Genomic DNA, 21,878 nt, shown 5'->3' with positions numbered 1-21,878 from the left:
AGATAGGGCGCAATAGTAGTCTGGACTTCTTCCCAACGAAATCAGCAATCCTAGTATGTATAAATAAAGCATCTGACAATACATCCCTAAAGGTACAACTCAAGAGAACGCAAATAAAGAGGTTCAAACTATCCGAATTCTGGGGTCCCACTTCAAAAAAGGAGGCAACAACTCATTTTCTTTACATAAACTAAAAACGTCGTGCCTACAAATCTCTCGCATGATTGGTCGGGTGGCTAACCAATGACGAGGAATGAAAGAACACAACATAATGCGATTCATTCAGGCATTTGTTTTCAGTCGCATAATCTATAGCTTTCTTCACCTGAGGGTCTTGAAAGCAGACGAGCACAAAATAGACAGAGTCATACGTGTGACTCTCAAGAAGGCTCTGAACCTTAACCCGTGGACACTCATGGAACGTACGCTTCAAATGTGGCTCCACAATACCATATTAGTTCTATTCCATGCACACCACACGAATGAAGCCATGTGCCTCGCCATCACTAAAACGGGACGGAAAACACTATCAGAACGTGGCATCAAAGGCCCCAATGAGAGAAGGGGAAAACAACGTATCTCACATGAATGGAGGCAGGACTTCATCATCAAACCACTACCGCAACATGCATCCTCAGTTCAACGAACATCGACGTCGATCACGGGCAAATGTTCACGACAACTACTCAGATACTTAGGGTGCATTTTTGTCGATGCAGCTGAACCAGTGAATGGCAAGTATACAGCAAGCGTCATTCATCGTGGAAAGCAGGTTGATTGTATATCAGCCCAGGACACAGACACAACTAGTATGGAAGAAGCAGGAATTGCCCTCGCCCTACGAAACCCAAGGTCCACCTTCGTTCTAACAGATTCAAAAGCAGCCTACCGAAATTGTTGTAAAGGCTACATTGGCCCCATTGCGCATCGACTTCTTACGCAATTCTCGTCCTCACGCTCACAGGGCGAATAGAAAACAGCTGATATGGATACCCGGCCACTGCGGAGTTAGAGGCAATGAACTCGCCCTTGCCTCGGCCCGGGATATCTCTTCCAGACCTCCACCCTCGGCTATGCGTATGAACCCGCTCCTAACATACACAGATCAAAGACTCGAAAGACGGAAACTTACGCCCCCGGGGCAAAAGCTCAGTAAAGAATCTCAGGTAGCGTGGCGTCGCCGGCAGACCTAGTCTTTTCCAAATCATACATTCTGTCCAAGATAGATCCCGACACGCTTGCACCACAATGCAGATTCTGCGTCAATAAAACAGCCACATTGTACCATATGGTATGGGAATGTCCTCACAATCCACCTCTACAACCCAGAACACAACACAACACTGTATAGGGTGGGAGGAAGACGATTCCAGCTCGGATCCGAAGACCCAAGATGCCCTCGTGAGACGAGCCAGGACAGTGGCCTGTGCCAATACGATATGGGATCCGAACTACGGATTCCACACACCGACATTCCTTTCTTGGTCGCAAACAAATCTTTTATTCTCTCTCTCTCTCTCGTGGCTCACGCAAAGGATTGTGAACTACGGTGCCCGTCTGCATCGACCTCCGGTTCGAAGTGTGCTGCCGCACGGGCATTTTTACCAGTGCCACCACTTTCTGTGACGGTGGTCAAGTGGCTAAGGTACTCGGCTGCTGACCCGCAGGTCGCGGGATCAAATGCCGGCTGTGGCGGCTGCATTTTCGATGGAGGCGGAAATGATGTAGGCCCGAGTGCTCATAGTTGGGCACACGTTAAACAACCCCAGATGGTCTAAATTTCAGGAGCCCTCCACTACAGCCAGCGTCTCTCATAATCATTTGGTTGTTTTGGGACGTTAAACCCCACAAATCGATTGCTCTTTGTACTTAATCAACACAGCTAGAGCTGTGTATTATGAAAGTGTTAAACGATTAAGAAACGTGGTACTCTACTGTGGGAGAGCAGGTTGCCATCCCGGTTAGATGACTGCACGAAAATCAGTCAATGCAGCAGATACAATCGATTCACTGCTATAGTATAACTGTCCAATCATCAACTACAACTTTCCATTCATCCCATCCAAGCGACCTTATGTGCACGGGTGTCACACAATCCTTGCATAAATACAACGGAAGCTCGAAAAACCGCAAAACCACACACGCAAAGGTGCACTTGGCGAAATGTCTGGAAAAAAAAAGATCCTTATTCTAATTATTAAGTAGGCTGCAAAGAAAAGCGAGAAAATCAATGTTAGCTCGAAGTTCCGCATACAATTTTCTCGCAACGTCGAGTCCGTAGGAGCGGTCCCAGCGCAGAAGGCTCAACTGGGCAACACATGTTTTCCGCGGCTCTGCTGAGTGCTAAACCACGGATTTTTAGTTTCGCGAAGGTTGTTCAACGCTTCCTAAATGCAACGGGTGAGCACAAGAATTTTGACCCATTATTTGAGCAAGTATTTATTTTGCTTGAGTACATATTACTAAACCCAGCTCTCTGCAAGCCTGACTGGACTGACAGAAGTGCAGTGTCGCTTGTAAGTTGAAGCTGCTTTTATAGACTTGAAACTTTTACACTAGGTGTATGTCTGTTTTTGCGCAATAAAAAAGATCATTTAATTTGTGCAGATCGAGTTTCCTCTTGCTGACAAATCAGTAAGCTTAAGTTTCGTCTCTTCAAAAAACCCAAACAAAATAAAAAAGGACAACAAAATTTTACGAATGGCCGCATCGCCAAGCGGCCAGGACCTCAAAAAGGCACGAGCGCATTCCGCTTGCATGCGAAGTGGGAAAGAAGGGCTTCCACGGCAGCCCTCCTCCTCGCGATTTTTCGTTTTTTCCCTCTATGCAGGGACGTCACCAGTGACGTCATGAAAATTTTTTCCCTTTCCCGATATCTTTCTAGTCGGATGCCCGGCAACCATCAGTGGTAAAAGCGGTGCTGCCGCAGCCGACAGCGAATACATGGGAGGTATAGGGAGTTTCCGCCCCCTGCTTCAAGTGCCGTTCGAGTGCCAATTTATATTGTTAACGCAGTGGAGGAAGCATAAGACGCTTATTGGTGAAAAAAAAAAGATAAAGCCTCCCACGTCTTCACACGGGGAGAACTCTATAGTAAATGCGTCGCAGCGTGTTGACCCGCAGGTCGCATTTGATCCGGCATTTGATCCCGCGACCTGCGTGCTGACCCGCAGTTCGCGGGATCAAATGCTGGCTGTGGCGGCTGCAGTTCCGACGGAGGCGGAAATGATGTAGGCCCGTGTGCTCATAGTTGGGCACACGTTAACAAACCTCAGGTGGTCTAATCTTCCGGAGCCCTCCACTACGGCGTCTCTCGTAATCGTACGGTGGTTTTGAACGTTGAACCTCACATATCAATCAATCAATCAGTGCTTATACGGGGTGGCCAGATAATGGTTGTGTAACTCGAGCAGTCTATTTTCTTTTTACTAGCAGGCGCTTTCTGTGTAGGCCTTGCGAGGCGAGAGAGGGTGAAAGGAGCGACAGTTGGCAGGAGACGCGAGCATGCGGCACGAGACGCGAGCATGCGCATTGGGGGTCTGGACGGCGCCGTCGACGCCGGAGCCGCGACCTGGTTCGACTAAGAAATGCTCAGCATTTAAGAATTATTCGGGATGCGTGCTCCTGCGTTCGACACCTTCACCACAGGATGGCGGACATTCAGCTCCATAGTCACGGGCTTCCCACGTGATTCACATCGTGCTTGTTGAGACGCTACTTTATAAGCGAAATCGTCGTATTCAGCGCAACCATTCCTCCTAAGCAACACTTGGCAGCCGTTTTCAGACCAGCAACAGATAATAAAATGCGTGCAGACGGCCCTGTGTTGAACGCGCGAGGAAAGTCGGAAACTATTTGAATGAGTTGTGCTTGCAGATCAAGTACTACGCCCACACTTCTAATGGCACGTGGAAACTCCACCCCAAAAGCTATCCTCTTTTTTTTGCGTTCCTCGAGGAGTACCCGCTGCAAAATCAGCTGCACACCAGGAGGCTTATTACAGCTTTGATTTTACTTAACTGAGGTTGTCTCGGCGCATCAGTCTTGCGCGCATTACAAGGGCAAACGTCCTATTGCAAGAAAAAAAGGTGCCATTAGGCTGACCATAAGAAAAAAGAAACAAAGCATATATTTTCGTTATATTTTTTAAGAACTCTGAAGAATAATATAATATTATGGAGTATCCAAAGATCTCCAAAGATGCTGTTCCCTGACACCGTTTTATCACTCCCTTCTAACATGTCCGCAATCACTTTATTGCGGCACGGTTCTTTCTTTCAGTTGCTTGATGACGGTGGCACCATTTCATCATAAAACAAGTAAAATTGCCGGACTTTGCAGGCCGCTTAAGAAAAGCAGGATGACCTATAGGCAAACTTTCTACGTTACAACTAAGATTCATTCCTCATCTTGTTTATTGAGAAAATCTTTCGGTGCTATATAGAATGAAATTGTGCTTCCCCAGAACGCCTATAGCGACTATGTCGGTTTCACTGAAACACTCAACGCCTGAAAATGTTTACCTTGAAAGGCTCTTTCATTTTAGACAACAGCAAGGCTATATAGGAGCCACGCACTCAGACACTGCAAACGGTTAACCTCCGATCTACGAGGGTTGTTTCGAACCAGGCCTCCCTTTTACAGCGAAAGCTGTTATGAGATCACAACTCGGGTCACGCGCAGTTGTCCGCCGCTGGTGTCCGTAACCACATCGCGCGAAATTAGAAAAAAAAACCTAGTACCGATGACACAGTGGGGCTCGAACCCGGGTGCCATCCCAGTATTCTACCACTGAGCTACACCTGTTTTTTTCTTTATTTAACCACTGAGCTACACCGGTGCTTCTGACTTGTTGTCAAACTTGCCCTATGCAGGCTTGATGTCGTGAAAACAATCACGTTAATACGACCTATAAAGCGTTTCAGAACAGCGAAAAAACAACCAGTCGTCGCATAATGCGAATAGCGTAACGAGTGGGCCGTCCAATGCTCCAACCCCTTACAAAAGCTTGTTTTTGCTCCTCTATTAACTGTAGCGCATTCCCACTTCAGCCAGAATTCCTCATCGTCGTCAGCCACTGCATGAACAACTGGCACAAAATTTCTTGCAAAGGTTTAGCGGATACCACGCTTCTCAGCTTCTCAAAAGAATGACGAAAAATAGCATAGCGAATGCCGGCCTACTACCCAAATAATTTTTTTAATAATGACCAAGTGGATATCAAGCAAGTGTGCTTGCAGTAGTTAACGAATGAGTGTTTGGAAAAGGTTCTGAAATGCTGCTCTTCCAGCTTTCGATGTGACTGGGCTGCGCGATCCGCGCATACCTAGCGTGTTTTTTTTTCATGCCATAATGATTAGTAATTCAGGTGATTGGTTACAATATTTCTACCTCTTGTTTCGCCAACTTTCATCATAGTAAATTGTGCGCCAACGGTTAAGATAAGGTCATGCCCCTTTTGGGCGATTCCAATCATTTTCATTTCTTTTAGATGTTGGTTGTGCGTTTATGCACGGAATGTACTAGCAAATAAATCTCATAAATACGTTGTGTGTACTAGCTCGTACACGTTCTTTACTATGACTGAGAATTTACAGCGCAGTTGCTGTTTCATAAAATAATTTAGACCAATTGCAACAGGAATAAGTTGGTGTAAACTTTTTTTTTTGGGGGGGGGGGTATATCCGCGTATCATACAAGTGATGAAGGCCACATTCGTAACACGGCTGTTCTTATAGCTTAGAAGCCGTAGAACTTGAAGCTAAATCATCGTCACAATATTGATGACCCTGAACAACGTGTTCGAAAAAGCGCCGTGATTCATCATGAGTGCCTGTGTGCGTTGCTAACGTGAGGAAATCAAGCAGTCCTCGGCCTTCACTCGTTCGCTGGATTCCGTGCTGACCGGTTGTGCTCTCGTGATCTGCGACGAAGGTGCAGCTCTGGCCGACTGGCCTGGTCCTACGCCACCTCCTGCCGCCAGTCCCCTTCGACCACGCTAGCGTAGCTCTGGCCGACTGGATTAGCCCTACGCCACCTCTTGACGCTGACAAGAGTTCTCACCAATGGTGCCCCGTCCTCGACTCCTGCAACCGTGTTCATCATTCCTGTCTTCTCCTTACTTTCGTTGTTCGCTGTCCCTGTGTCTCGCTCTCTCTCTCCTCTCTCTCTCTCTCTCTCTCTATCTTTACCTTTTAACCCTATCCTTTTGATCCCTTCTCTACCCCCATCCCTCGTGAGCTATTGTTGAGGTGTCCTCCCCCTGAGAGACAGTTACAGGGCTCACTTTTCTCTTCTTTTCATTTAATATCACTCCCCCCCCTTAAGCGGTCCTCCTACTCTATATATAGAATCATGCATAAAATAACACCACGTGCAAATGCTTTTTCACAAAGTTGAAAACAGCAGAGCGAATATAGATTTCTCTAGTTGCGTGCAGTACAACCGAGAAAGCGCAATAAGATGGAACCACAGCAAGACTACTTTTGCACGAATGAAACAAAGTAACATGAATTAAGCTCCCGACTGGTCGATATACGAGAGACAAGTGTTGTGAATTGTCCCCTACCCTGCTTTGCCACGCAGTCGAATTTCTGATCTGCCTCGCCACTCATGGCTGTCACACGCAATAAACTGATTTCGCTTCGTTCTGTTCATTTACCACTGCGCAAGCGGAGATAGCTGCATGTTGTCAAAAATCCAGAAATCAGCATTTGCTCAGCGTTTAGTGTTGATATACGGCGCGTTCTATCACAAAATAGGTGCCGAGGAGAAGACTGCGCTTGCAGGAAGGGCAGTGACGGCAACGAAGAAACTACTGTCTCGCCTTTTATTTTGGCGCGGTTGAGGGGCCATTCTTCAGGACCATCGCCAGCCTTGCGACGTACAAAGTAACGAGCGCATGATTCTCTCCTCGCGTTTTTCGTCTTTCCTGCTAACTTAGTGACGCGGACAGTGATTACCGTGAAGTGTACATGCTCTCGATGGGTCTATATACGCGAAACACGAAATGTCGCTCGCTGGATTCCGTGCCGACCGGTTGTGCACCCGCGCGCTCCGCGCGCTTGCGACCTTCGGCGTCACCGTAGCTCTGGCCGACTGGGCTCGTCCTACGTCACCTGCTGCCACCGACGACCTTCGACGACAGCGCAGCTCTGACTTACTGGACCTGCTCTACGCCATCTACTGACGCCGACAACTACTCTCGCAAGTGTACCCCGTCCTCGGACTCCAGTGACCGTGCTTCCATCTTTCCTGTCTCTGCTATCCCCTCAGTTTGTTGTTGCTTCTTCTTCGTCTTTTCTACACCTCTACTTCTACCCTTTTTATCCCTCCTCACCCCCATCCCTTGTGAGCTCTGTGGCGGTGTCGCTCACCGAAGCAGACAATAAAGGGGCTCACTTTTCGCTCCCTTTCTCTTTCTTAAGAACCACTCACACGAAATGTTGTTTGTCGCCCCGCCGCAGTGGTGTGCTCGGCTGCTGACCCGCGGGGTCAGGTCCATGCTGCGGCGGCTGCATTTTCGATGGAGGCGAAAATGCTGTACGCCACAGTGTGCTCGGATTTGTGTGCGCGTTGGGAAACCCCATATGTTCCAAGTTTCCGGAGCCCTTCACTGCGGCGTCTCTCATAATCATGTGGTGGTTTTGGGACGTTAAACGCCACATATAAATGAAATCACATGTTGTTTGCCATATGCATTGCTTTGGCATGAAGCCGTCCATCCGTTCTTCCTTCTTTCACAGGACTATATTGCGTGGTCAACTGGTTTCATTTCAGTTTTCTGTGTTTACGGCGGTGCAAGGTGGTGTTGGCGGCGTAGAGCCGAGATGCCCGAAATCCTGATAAGTCCAAGCGTTCAGTGCTGGCACTTTTCACTTGCTTTTATGAAATATGTGGCAGGGAGTATTCGTCACATGTGCGAGACTTAGCGAAGGTGAGAACCATTCCGTCGTCATTGAACACGGGCCAGTGAGGAGCTCCTCTCTAACTTTTATTCACAAAGGTATCATCGCTAATAACGGGACAACAGCGGACCATGCACGTGCCTTTTCATGTACACTACAGTGCTAAGCAACTGTTGACAAAGTTGGACTCTGAAAACTGTAATCCCTGTTACATTTCAGGCGACAGTTACAAAATATTGCATGCTTTTTAAACTGTATTATTTTTGTTAGTTAAGATAAACCATAATGTTCTCCTGTATGCTGTAATGTTCTCCTTCGTATTCCATTCGGTTCTACACTCCACCAGCAGCACAACTCTACAGAGATCACTTAGTACTCTTCTTTTCGCGTCACTTACTGTTCAAAGTTTGAAGCTGCCTTAATGCCGAATTCTCTGGCATTAGCTGCAACAAGAGAACAATGATTCGGCTATCGGCTATCCGAAGTGCTTCTACTGTTCAACCTGACTAGATCTTGATTTTACCCAGTGTCATACGAAACGTGGTTAGATAACGTTGTAGTATCTAACTGCGGAAGAGAGGACAAGAAAGAAACCTAGATGAGCGCTGCCCTACGGCTTGAGATTATGTTCGAAAACGAACCAAACATAAAGACAATGAGGTGTCAAAAAAGAGATTTCCAAGCATTATTGGTTGTCCTCTTTTAGCCACCCGCGGCTGTTGGAAACCGTGGTGATGAGCCCAACCATGTTATTCGTTTTGTGGCAATACGAGCGATCGTTTGTCCGTTACAACCGCTCGCTTCCGATCAGCATAGCGAGAACGCAGATGACTTCAACTCTCGGAATGACCTGCACGACGGCTGTTTTAATGGAAACATCGACCTTCCCGAGGGGGACCGGTCCTTAGGGGATGCGCCTGCTCGTAATAGGGCAATAGAAAACGAGTTCGCATTTTAATGGGGGAGAGCTGAAGCCCGTGCCCTCCAACAATTTCTTGATGCAGCTCAATGCCACCTGCTGGCATTCCTCGACCCTTTCTTCACTGCCGCCGTCGCCTCTCACCGTGATGACATCGCGGCAGAGAGCATGATTAACGCCGTCTACTTTAGAGAAATGGGTGGACACATGGCGACGTTGAAGAGAAGCGACGAGATCCTGAGGAATGCCCCTCGCCCTTAGCTGGAAGGGAGCAAACGTAACCTCGCCAACCCTGAGGGTATAGCGTGCCTCACCCGAAGCAACGACGTCATGATCCCTTCAAACTTGCACCCAAGGCCCATGTCCGAAATGGAAGTAAGGACGTGTCTGTGCAGAACCTTTCGACATCTAGCGCAAGAATATCCCTGCCGTCTCCTCAGTTATCTGGTGCTTAATACATATTAACAAAACGCCAATTCATGATGTCCTGAGTAAAGAAGCACGGGTGAAAGTTCTTCATCTTATAAGGGAAGAGTTCGCGTTCGTCAATATACCTGGTTGTGAATGACGTGTTCCGCGGCTTTTCCACGGTACAAAGTGAGCGAGGTCGGCCGCAGGTTTTTTTTTTTTTTTTTTTTGATCAGGAGTTCAACCTGGCTTACGTATTTGAACCCCTCACGCTATTTTTTAATCAGCCGGGGCGTCACCCACTTCCCACACGTGATTTATTTAATCTGTTAAGGTGGAGGCGGACTTTTCATTCAGATGGCGAACAGGAAGTCTCAAGTTCAGGAGCAAACCTGACCTAACCTAACCTATATAGTAACATAATCATGTGTGATGTGCTATCTTTCTGCCTCTTATTCTTTCAATCTCCCCCATCCCGTTCCCATGTGTAGGGTAGCAAACCAGTAATACTCGTCTGGTTGGCCTACCTGCCTTTCCGTCTCTACCATTCTCTCTGTCTTTACACTGCTTGCACGCAATCTTTAAATAGGAACGCTTCTGGATACCTGCACGAGACTGAAACGTTTGCAACAGGTCCATAATCAGGATTTTCATTCCGGGGGAGAGGGGGGTACTTGTTGAAGGCAATGAGAAACCCTTATTTGTATTATTTGTTCTTGGCAAAACACCCCGATTCATTCGAATTTCGGGGGGGGGGGGGCGAGTTTATTAGCTTTCCTCCCATCTGGCTGACTAGCCATGAGCCTTGTTTGCAAGTGCATAACCATAAAACATGCCGCATCTTTTTTTTTTCAGTCTTCTTACAGTTTATTGTTCCCAATATGAAGACTTTGACGGTTTACTTGACAACTCGAAACTGTACATTATCCAGAGAGATTCTGCACACGGAATGGATGATTGAAAAGACGACACTGGGTGAAAAAATACATAAATAAATACAATTAAATGAGTGTGCCTAGTTTTTTCGCATGGCAGAGGGAAATGACAAATCTTTTTGTGTAATGGCAGCAAAGAAACTTAAAATTCGCTGCCTCTGCCGAGAAGTTATGGCTCTCCTCAACTACAATAGGTATGATTATATTTACAAATCATGCAGACTTTTTTCTGTGATTTTAAGAAGGAACATCCTGAAAGCAGCACCAACATAATCAATAGAGTTCAACATCAGGTCTATGCCTCACTCTTGACGCCCAATTCACACTTCTAGCAGTACGACGAATGGCACGCACGGTCCCGACATGGAGTTGAGCCCAACTGCACACACTGTCTCGTGTTGCGCACGATGGCTTCTCAATCTGGAAAGAAAAAAAAATGCACTGGTGCATAGAAAACAAACGACCACGCCCGGCTATTCCTAGAATTCAAAGCATTTACGTGAACATCGCAGGGGTAGACTCGTTAGTTTCTTTAAAGGGCGGATTAGCGTGTATTCGCCCATTTAATGATGACTGAAACCGAAAAATAGCAGTCAAGTTCTAATTACGTTTATCAGAATTTCTGAACTTCGTTTGGGTCATGGCCAGGTAACCCGCAGCAACGCTCACAAAAACCACAATAAATGGGTACCTGAAAACTTTGAACTGGTAACCAGAACAATGATAACCCGATCTTCAGAAACGCCAAATTGTGGCGCTAGCAACTCTATAGTTGCAAACCCTAAAAGGCCAATTCTACTTTTGCACTAACTCGAACTAAACCTTATTCTACCGGGTTGAAGTTACTACTGTGCTTTTGAATGCTAAATCAAAGCGCATAGCGGTACATAAAGATGCAATTGATATATCGTTACATTTAGACGACTTGGTCAGGTATATCTTGATGTCCGCACAGCAGGCCTCTCGTTGACGGCAGCCAATGACCTCTCAAAAAGCTCAAGCTCATCGTCTGACTTCAGGTAGCCGTGGGAGTATAGCCGTCTTCATGACGATGCAAGTTTCGGAAGTTCTTTTGGATCACATTTTGCCAGTCAGAAGGCTTGGACATCGTCGCTTTCCGCACCTCCGGTCGCAAGCGAAAGAGATCACGCATGCTGCAGCTCCACACCAGCCGCCAACCGAGCAGAAACGTCCCCAGCAGACGCCGCGAACGAACCAAATAAACTGCGCTCGAAAGTGAGAGGGAAAGAGAAAAAGAAAGAAAAAACTGTGCCCCCCCCCCCGTCTCCAGCACGCTCCGGCGAATCTTATGTTAGTGCCTACGTCATCGAGGCGAAGCCCTGCGATGCAGGGATTTCTTGTGAAAACAGTGTCACCCCGTCCAAAGCTTCGCAGTGCTGCCGTCAAACGAAGGGAGGAGAGGTCAGCTGTAGGACGGTTTGTTTGAACAATGTTAATAATAGTATGTCAGATATGCATTTTTTTTCTACGGTTGATTGAGATAAAGGTGGTGGGCTAGAGGTTATGCTCAAAAAGCGGGTAGGTAAATACGCACTTATGGACAAGTTTCTAAAGAAATACTGTAGCATAATCTATGCGTGTGGAGAGAGCTAATGGTATGGCCGCAGGTGGTTGACTGAGTGAGCTCGTTTTTATGCCGGCCGCTCCTGAACCGCAACAATGTGTCGGGGTGAAATAGACAGGGCGTAATGAAATGGTTAGCCCAGGGGACGGCTTTTTGCCCCCCATAGTAGAGTACCAAGTACTCTGAATTGTTAACTACTTTTCTATACACTTCTTAAGGGACAGTAATACTCTCCCATCGTCGAGAATGTCGCACTATTAAGCTCTATTTCACCGGTTTTGTACTCGGCTCAGCTAGCGGCCGCAGCCAAGAAGTTCAGTTTCTCCATAGTCGGGACAACGAAGCCTGTAAAAGCGGAGTGAGAGAAGGGGATGAACAACATCCATTGAGTGACGCTAGACGTTTCCGAAATCTCAGATGTGAATCACTTTTCAGAAAGATTAGGCTGTTTGTGATTCCCCACGATCAAAAAACAAATGCTTCAGGCCACTCATGACCACATAGCCAACTTGAAGAAATCTTTAACAATCAAAATAGGCAAAAGTTATAATGCATGTGTACCTTAGCAATGTCAGAAAATTTCAGTCTCAGAGTGATTTTTTTTTTGAGATCACCACCCAGGCATTCCGTACAAATGGTTGAACAGCGAAAAAATAAACGTTCAGCACAGGTGTTTAGGAATGTGTTCAGCCCGATGCGGCACAGAGGCCGTTCACAATAATTCGTTACGTGTTCGTGCTTTTAAATAATTGACACACGTTTGGTTTCGGTTTTACCACAGTGTTTGCTTCACATGCACAACAATGGGCTTCGCATGATCATGGTCATGGAGGAGTGTTATGAGCGGCTAATTGTGTTTCGCAATGCGTTAATCACAGTAGTTGTTCTCTAACTACAGGCGGTCAGAGACGTCGCAGCCGAAGTGCCGCTGGACAAAGTCGCGCCGAAAGCGGGCGTTCGCCCCGGCGAACGTGTCCCGCAATCATCATCACGTTGACGCGGTCGTGTCCGCAACGGGGCTTGTTGGGCACGGCGTTCTCGGAAGCGTGTGACATTGCACGTCAAATCTCGGGACCATGGTTTTCAGGATCTACCTGGCACCCGCGCTTGTTTTCTCGGTCGCGGTTCACCACGGCTTGGAAGGCTGCCGCATCATCGATATGCCGTTGCTGCAGGCACTCGGCCTCTCGAGCCCGTTTTTGTGCCCAGACTGCTCTGTCGGCCCGGCGAGTGCGAGCTCTCTCACTTGAACACTGTCGGTGCTCTTCTAGAGTTGTCCGTGGCTCACCCATGAGTACGTTTTCAGCAGAAACTGATGTGCTTCTGCGTGGCGCCACGGTGGTGGCGGGATCGACGACGTCGCTCACAGTGCAGCCAATATGGCGCGCGTGCTTGGGTGAGATGTTGAGAACGACGTAACTGGTAGTACAGCCATTGGAGACCACTCGTGACACTAATGACGTAATGTTTTTCGTTTCTTTTTTCCATATACACCTCTCTCGCTGTAAAATCTGGAACGGAAGCCATGATCTTCGGCCGCGGGTCACGTGTTTGAGACTCCTTCTGTAAATCCTCGAACATTTGTTCTGAACACATTCCATTGATATATTCTACGTTCACCTACCCACAGTGGGCAACATCCTCTGCCGATTTTCGTGGAGCCACATTTCTTTCTTCTTAAATAATGTTACTGTACTTTAGAAAGTACTCTGGGCTCTTGGCAAGGCAATTGAAAAAAAGTGTCTTACTAAATTAGTAGCAAGCACGCTACAGCTTCTCCAAGCTAACAAAAAAGTTTTCTTGTAAGATAGAACTTGTGAGAGCATCGACAGGGCTTCGTGCAAAGCGTAAAGCCGCACCTTCCACAGCAGAATTTCCATTTTATGTGAGACAGGGTGCCTTAATTGTCAAAGGTTCCGTCAAAATGCAGCGAAATAGCTGAAAGCGGACGCTGTAGACGTCTTTATAATTCTGTTTAGTACAACAAAGCACGGATTGTGTCTTATATTGCGGCTGAATGACAGCAGTCACTGTATGAAGGGTATTATATCCAATAACTTAGCAAAGTTGTCTAGTATGTTGGTACCAGAAAGCCTGCGAAGTTTCATTAAAGGGACACTGAAACACTTAAAAAACAGGATTATGATGTCACGATACGTAATTTCGTGCGGCGAACTCAAATATCAAGTCGAAAACTGGCATAAACACATGCCAATAACTTTATGTGGCCGAAAACCAGCAACAGGCGCCGCAGCCGCCGTCGCGAGTCTCTCCGCCGCTGGGATTGGTCGGATCTTTATGACGTCACTGTCAGGGAGGTGAGGACAGCTGACTGCGCTCGCCGACCATCTATGCCGTGTTAATCTATTGAAATCGGGTAGTTGCTGTAAGTATGGTTAACTGCGGAAGTCAGGCCGAGTTCGCTGTACACCCGTACATGCTCGAGCCGTTTGCCACTTTAAGAGCGTGTAAGAGATGGGAAGGAAGGGCGTTGATGATGGCATCCCACCGCTGCCGCCAGTTGTTATGGCTCGGAAGGAGGAACGCAGGAGGATACGGAAAACAAAACATGTTTATGACACTATTTACACATATTTACAGTAAAGAAAGGTTAGAGGTTTCACAACCCACGAGCGTGGTGGTTGAACCGTCACATAGTTCAGAGCCACGTCCAGCACTCTGCGGCGTCGTTTTAAGCCCCGTTGGGCTTCTCTCCGAGTGGAGCACCAATCACACACACACAGGTGAGGGGGACGAGCATGCACGGTCCACGTGAACACTGCACTGCAAGGTGGCGCCAGCAAGGCTCTTCCTCGTCGTGTGTGTGCCGCTAGTCGAGAGTTCCCACGATCCTGGCAGCATACTTCAAAGGGTCCGCCGATTTGTTCGCTTCATTAGCGGGGTGATTTGCGGTGGCCGCCGCGGTCTCTTCCAGGAAGTTGCTGTCTTTATTGGCCTCTCTCGAACGGTTAACGGCATCTTGGCGACACGACGTCTCGTCCTCCGGCTAGCACGTACAATGCCTGACGAGCAGAGGCAGTCGGCCGGTCGGCTTGGTGACTGGGGATTAAAAAAGAGCGCCGCTCTCCTGTCAGCTCTGGCTCCGGTCACAACAGCTTCCCCGTCGCCAGATAAATCACCGAGGTCATCAGGCACGCTGCTGCTTGAAGGGGCGACAAAAGGGTCCGCATTTGAAGGACGGGAACTCGCCTTTGCTTGCTGATTGGTCTGGATAATTGCTCAAATCTTCGACAGCGTCTTTCAGGCTGGGCGCCGAAGGGATTGAGAGCCTCCCCTGTGGATCGGCTTACGCACAAAGGCGTCTGCCCAGACGAATTTCCAGGCCAAACTTAACAGGCGACGACTGAAGCGGCACAGAAAAGCCAGTCCCAACCAGCCACCGTCACCCGCGTCGAAAACATAGACTGGCACATCTAAGATGCATGCCACTGCTCAGTCTCACTGTAGTAGAGTATTACAAATCATACGATTATCAGTGGATATCAAATTCAATAAGAAACAGCAGCATCGGCACTCGCTTTCAGCAGCGTATTGGCACGGTCCGCGCTATAGGTGGGGGCCGCGCGCAAAAACATCACCTGTCGGTGTATTTCACAGGTGAGAGTGCAACGTTGTTAATGCAGTCAGTACTGTACTTCGCAGCGCGCAAGGCTCACGCGATGAGTCAGTACACTACCGCGAAAAAAAAGAAGAAAAAAAAAGAGCCAGACGAGTGCCGCTCTTGCCGCAGTGGTGATATGTGCTCTGAACTGCGCCGAAAATCACGCAAGAATAGCTTAGCTCATATATTGCATGCCGTTCTGTTTTTTTTATATATTACGGTCGCTTTTTGGAAATTCTGGCCAGTACTAAAATGATGATGTGTTAAAATGCAAGCGGCAAATGAGCTGCGCTAGAAGCCTGTGACTGTCGTGTGGAATAGCTGATTCCCATTATGCGTGTACTGATATTTTTGTACACGTGTTTTTGCCATAGGTGCTGTTACGAGCCGCGTCGGTGGCCGCAGCGGACCCAGTAGGTAGCATGGAGCTGGGCGGTGGGCGTCATTCCGCAGGCGACGTGGACGTTCAGAACTCTCGAGAGCTGAGGCAGAGGGACAGGCGTAAAGGAAAACTTAACAAGACGTTTATTTGACAAATGTTGGACAGTAACGTCCGAACGACGACTCTTCTCGCGACACTCTCCTGTTTTCTTCTGGCGGGCTGCTCTCCTGCCTCGCCGTGCAGTTCCGTAGATATAGGCGGAATGTCTCTTCGGGGAACCAATTACTCATGGAGAGCACAACACAAGTGTCCCTTCACACACGTGGCAGATGCACGTGGCACACGCGCGGGGACTCGGAAGCGACCACGCAGGAGAAATTCACGACAGTCCCTCCTGTAGCACACAACCGGCCTTCCGTACATTCCAGAGGGGCCCGCCCGTAGCCACTGCCCCGCAGGCAAAGCGCACAGCCGAGACAAACAGAGCCGGTGCAGGTGACAAACCGCCCCCACACAGAATGTCCGAGATGACGGGAAGGCACGCTTGGGGCCATCCGGCCCAAGGACTTCGTTACTGCTTTGTAACAGCTTCCCCGGCGGCCGGCCGAGACCTCGACGTACGAAAGTCATCCACCTTTGTGGGGAGAGGTCGATGAAGACAATGCTGGTGTGCTGAAGCCGTGGACACCTCGATACGGCTCTGCTGCAATCCTCTGGCACCCTGGTGATCTGCAGCCTCTGGTAGCGTCGTCCAAAATTGGAGAAAGGCTCCCGCTCTGCTGGCCAACATTCCTTCTCGAAAGACAGCCCACCACGCGAGAAACACAACTGCCAAGCATGCAAGCGCCCATACTCGCTTCCTGAAACCCACCAGGCTTTTAATTCATCCAAAACGACCTGTTCTTCATTACAATAGCAGCAGCAATTCTAACAACCCAACCTGAAATAGGCTGCTCAAGTTCACAAACACGTGTCGTGATAAAGCACAAATACAAAAAAAGCAATTGTAAACCTGTCACACACAAAAAAATGGAACCTAAATACCCAAGCCAGATTACCTGACGCCATCAAGATCCCTAGAAACAACGACTTAAGCCGTCAGCGTTGCCATTCAATTTGCCTCTCTTGTAACGAATTTCGAAAGAGTATTGTTGCAGTAGCAAGCTCCAGCGAAGTAGCCGGCCGTTCTTAGGCGACATCGTTAGCAACCACGTGAGGGGACAGTGGTTCGTCTCGATAATAAACTCTGATCCCGCGAGATAGCATGCGAGCTTCTGAACCGCCCATACAACACAGGCGCATTCTTTCTCTGAAGCGCTATAGGCTTCCTCCCTTACAGTTAGTTTGCGGCTTGCATATAGCACGGGATGTTCCTCTCCTGCGTCGTTTCTCTGACACAATACTACGCCCATGCCGCGGTCACTTGCATCGCACTGAACCACGAAGGGTCTAGCGTAGTCGGGGGCTTAAAGTACAGGTTGGCTCATGAGCGCATTTTCCAGCGCTAAGAATGCCCTCGTTTTCTTCTCATCCCACTCCAGAATTTGAGGTTCGGTTTTTCTAAGAGCGTCAGTAAGCGGGCTGGCCAGCTCTGAATAACGAGGAATGTAATGCTGGTAGTACCCTGCCAATCCTAGGAACGACCGCACATCTGTCTTTGTCCGGGCTGCGGAAAATTATTAACTGCCGCCACTTTGACATCGGAAGGTCTGCGGTGGCCTTGCCCCACTATGTGACCCAGGTAAGTAACCTCTGCTCGGCCAAGTTGGCACTTCTGAGCCTTCACGGTCAGACCTGCTTCGCGGAAACGTTGAAGCACTGCTCGCAAGTGGGTGAGATGTTCGGACCATGACCCTGAAAATACTGCTACATCATCCAGATAAGGCAGGGCAAACCCCTCTAAACCCCGCAATATTTTGTCCATGAGAGCCGAGAAACAGTAGGGGGCATTCTTTAAGCCGAAGCTCAACACCTTAGGGCGGTATGTTCCTATGGGGGAAATAAACGCCGCATATCTGCTGGCCCTTTCGGTCAAAGGCACCTGCCAATAACCCCGAACGAGGTCGAAGGTAGAGATGTACTTAGCACTGCTTACTGCCTCAATTCTTTCCTCTATATTTGGTATGGGGTAGGTCTGATCCTTCGTTATGTGATTTAACCTCCGGTAATCAACGCATGGTCGCGGATCTTTCTCAGGAACCTCCACTAATATAAGCGGAGAGGTATAATCGCTTTCACAAGCTTCAATCACATCGAGCTCGAGCATTCTTTTAATCTCGGTCTCAATAATGGCACGCTGACGCGGCGACACTCGATACGCCTTTGACCGCACGGGCTGAGTGGCCGTAAGCTCTATGTCATGCACTACCAAATTTGTTCGGCCCGGTTTCTCCGAGAACATGTCCTCATATTCTATCAGGAGGCTTTCTAGGTCACGCTTCTCGTTAGCTGTGAGCTCAGCTACCTCAACCATGGCCTTGAGCGTTTGACCAGCGTTATCCTCCTTTATTTCCGCTCCCGAAAAGGGGAAATCTAGTGGTGGCTCTTCGGGCACGTTTACCGCCATGTTTACGACAACCTCTCTCTCTCGATACGGTTTGAGCAGATTGCTGTGGTAGATCTGCTGCGTCTTACGTCTACCTGGCATCCTTACCAGATAGTTTGTGTCGGACAGCCTTTGAAGGACTTCCGCCGGACCTTCCCATTGGACATCTAGCTTATTCATTGGTGAAGGTTTCAGCCGCATTACTTGATCTCCAGCTTCAAACCGGCGTGATCTTGCCGACCTGTCGTAGTAGCGTTTGGCCCGAGCCTGTGCCTTGCTCATCTCATCCCCTGCCAACTCCTGTGCTCTATGCAACCTTTCTAGCAGAGTTAGCACATATTCAACCACCGTAGGGTCCTCCGCTCGCCCTTCCCATGACTCCCGAAGAATACGGAGTGGGGATCGCAGAGAGCGACCGTAGACCAATTCTGCCGGGGCAAATCCAGTGGCTTCATGAGGTGCAGTCCTGAGCGCAAACATGGTTGCTGGCAAGCACACATCCCAGTCGACTTTGCGCTCGAAACAGAGTGCTCGAAGGACGCGTTTCATTACCGAGTGTAACTTTTTTACTGGGTTTGACTGGGGGTGATACACCGAGCTGTGGATTAATCGGATTCCACATTTCTCTAAGAAAGTTGTAGTCAGTGCACTCGTAAAAACGGTCCCTTGATCGGACTGTATTTCAGCGGGAAAACCAACGCGTGCGAAAATAGACAACAGCGCGTTTACCACTTCTACCGAGCTCAGTTCCTTTAAAGGCCCTGCCTCAGTAAACTTGGTCGCGGGACAAATTACTGTTAAGACATGACGGTAACCGGATGTTGTTGTTGGAAGAGGCCCTACTGTGTCGATCACGAGTCGTCGAAAGGGCTCAGTGATCACTGGCACGAGCTTCATTGGGGCACGAACCTTATCCCCTGGTTTTTCTACACGCTGACAGGTGTCGCAGGTTCTGACAAAATTCTCTATTTCCCGGAAACAACCCGGCCAATAGTATTCCTGCGGAAGGCGATCCTTCGTTTTTTTGACCCCCAAGTGACCCGACCATGAGCTACCGTGAGCTAAGTGTAAAAGATCACGGTGGTAACGTTCCGGTACCACTAACTGATCAAACTGCACCCGTCTGCCATCTAGATACTTACGATAAAGTATCCCTACCCTGTTTTGATACATCACGTTTTTCTTTGAAATACCCTCATTAGTCTGACTCCTTATATTTTGAAGAGTGGGGTCTGCTCTTTGCTGCTCTATAAGGGACGATCGATCCACTCTCAGCAAAGTCTGCAGGCTACTAGATGCAGGAGTAATCATTTCCTCACACACACTTCCAGATTCAAGAGGGTCTTCCTCGTTTTCATCCGCGCCTTCATCGCTCACTTGATCAGTGCTTGTTGTGATCGTGTCTACCGTGTTCGTGGGCTCTCCATCTCCGGCTTTCTCGGTGATTCTCGAGGGAACATCGAGCGGTGCGGCTCTAGTTGCGAGTTCTCGCGCCTTTGAGCGAGTGAGCGCGCACACAACCCCATCCCCGTACGCTAGGTTCTTCTGTCCTAGTAACCAATCGGATCTGTTTGAAAACAAGTATGCATACTGCTTTGGCAAATAAGCAGATACTGCAGCCTCTGTGTGCAATGCGCCAAAGGGGCCCTCGATGCATACCTTAGCAATCGGAAGGCATACGCTTGATGGCTCCGCTGCTTGTTTAATCCAAGCGCACTCTCCTGTGAAATGTTCAGCTTCAAAATACGAGGGATGGACCACGTCCATTGTCGCTGCCGAATCCCGCAGCACGCGACACTCTTTTCCATTTACTATCAGCTCTCTGATATATGGCTCCAGCAGTCGCATGTTTTCACCCTCGCTGTCGACTGAGAAGCAAACAACTTTTGGACTCTTGCAGACGGCCGCAATGTGACCTGGCTTGTGGCATTTATAGCACACAAGTGGTCACCTCTTTTCAAACGCACTGTTTTGGTGCTTTTCCTCAACCGTGGTCTCATTACTTACCTCCCGTTGCTTTTCGGGACCAGTGTTGCGCTCTCGATTCTCTTGGACTGAATGTCCCCTCCACCCAGTTGCCTTTTTTGATTTGGCCCTCCCACTGGGGAATTTCTCTTCTATCAAGCGCGCGGCGCGAAACAAAATCCTCCGCTAGCTCCGCGGCCCTCGACACAGTGGTTACCTCCTCCCTGTCTTGCACCCAGAGCCTAACGTCTTGGGGCAAACGACGGTAAAACTGCTCGAGTCCGAAACACTCCACGATTTTCTCTTTATGCTCGAACGCCTTAGCCTCTTTGAGCCACTCCCTCATATTAGACATTAACTTGTATGCGAAATCAGCATACGACTCGTCTTTCTGCTTTACGGCGCTCCGGAACTTCTGCCTGAATGCTTCTGCTGACAATCTATATTTCTTTAGCAGGCTCGACTTGACTCGGTCGTAATCATCTGCTTCCTCTTTTGTCAAGCGGGAAATTACCTCGGCAGCCTCACAGGGTAGTAGGGTAAGCAAGCAGTGCGGCCACATCGTTTTGGTAACACGCGCCTTTTCGCATGTGCGCTCGAAATTTACCAAGAACAGACCCATGTCCTCTCCGGAGCGGTAAGGTTGCATTAGGTCTTTCATCCTGAACGACTTCCGTTCTACTCCGCTAGACGCTTCGCTACCTTCACTACTACCTCGAGCCTTGAGCAGCTCGATTTCAAGGTGCTTCATCTCAAGATCCCTTTCTGCTGCTTCGCGTATGAGCCTCTCATTTCTCTCTTCAGCTTTACGCCTTTCATGTTCGTCTATCCGCTCTAGACACTCTGAGAGCTCGTCGTCGTCCGCGTTAAGGTTCTCAATAGCCTCGATAATCTTTGGCTTTCTCATTTGTTCACGAACATCCAAACCCAAACTTTTAGCTAACTCTAGCAAAAGCGGTTTTTTCAGTGCTTTCAGATTCATGGTTGCTACAAGTGCTGCTAACTTCACTACTACTAGGACGCTACGTTTCCATGCACAGGTCAACGTAGAGTAGTTATCCAAATTTACCACCTTTCCTACAAAACTCTAGATAAAGCCTGGTAAAATCTCAGTGAAGAAAAGTAAAGCACTCACCGCACTCTGCAGCCATGATCTCAGCGGAGACGATTCCGATGCTGGCCCGAGCTTGTTGCGACTTGGCGTGAGCAGAATCCCGTCGCTGCCATCCAGTTGTTACGAGCCGCGTCGGTGGCCGCAGCGGACCCAGTAGGTAGCATGGAGCTGGGTGGTGGTCGTCATTCCGCAGGCGACGTGGACGTTCAGAACTCTCGAGAGTTGAGGCAGAGGGACAGGCGTAAAGGAAAACTTAACAAGACGTTTATTTGACAAATGTTGGACAGTAACGTCCGAACGACGACTCTTCTCGCGACACTCTCCTGTTTTCTTCTGCCGGGCTGCTCCCGCTGCCTCGCCGTGCAGTTCCGAAGATATCGGCGGAATGTCTCTTCGGGGAACCAATTACTCATGGAGAGCACAACACAAGTGTCCCTTCACACACGTGGCAGATGCACGTGGCACACGCGCGGGGACTCGGAAGCGACCACGCAGG

The sequence above is a fragment of the Rhipicephalus microplus genome, chromosome X (assembly GCF_043290135.1).
Source record: "Rhipicephalus microplus isolate Deutch F79 chromosome X, USDA_Rmic, whole genome shotgun sequence".
NCBI lineage: Eukaryota > Metazoa > Arthropoda > Arachnida > Ixodida > Ixodidae > Rhipicephalus > Rhipicephalus microplus.
This window is presented reverse-complemented; position numbering follows the sequence as displayed.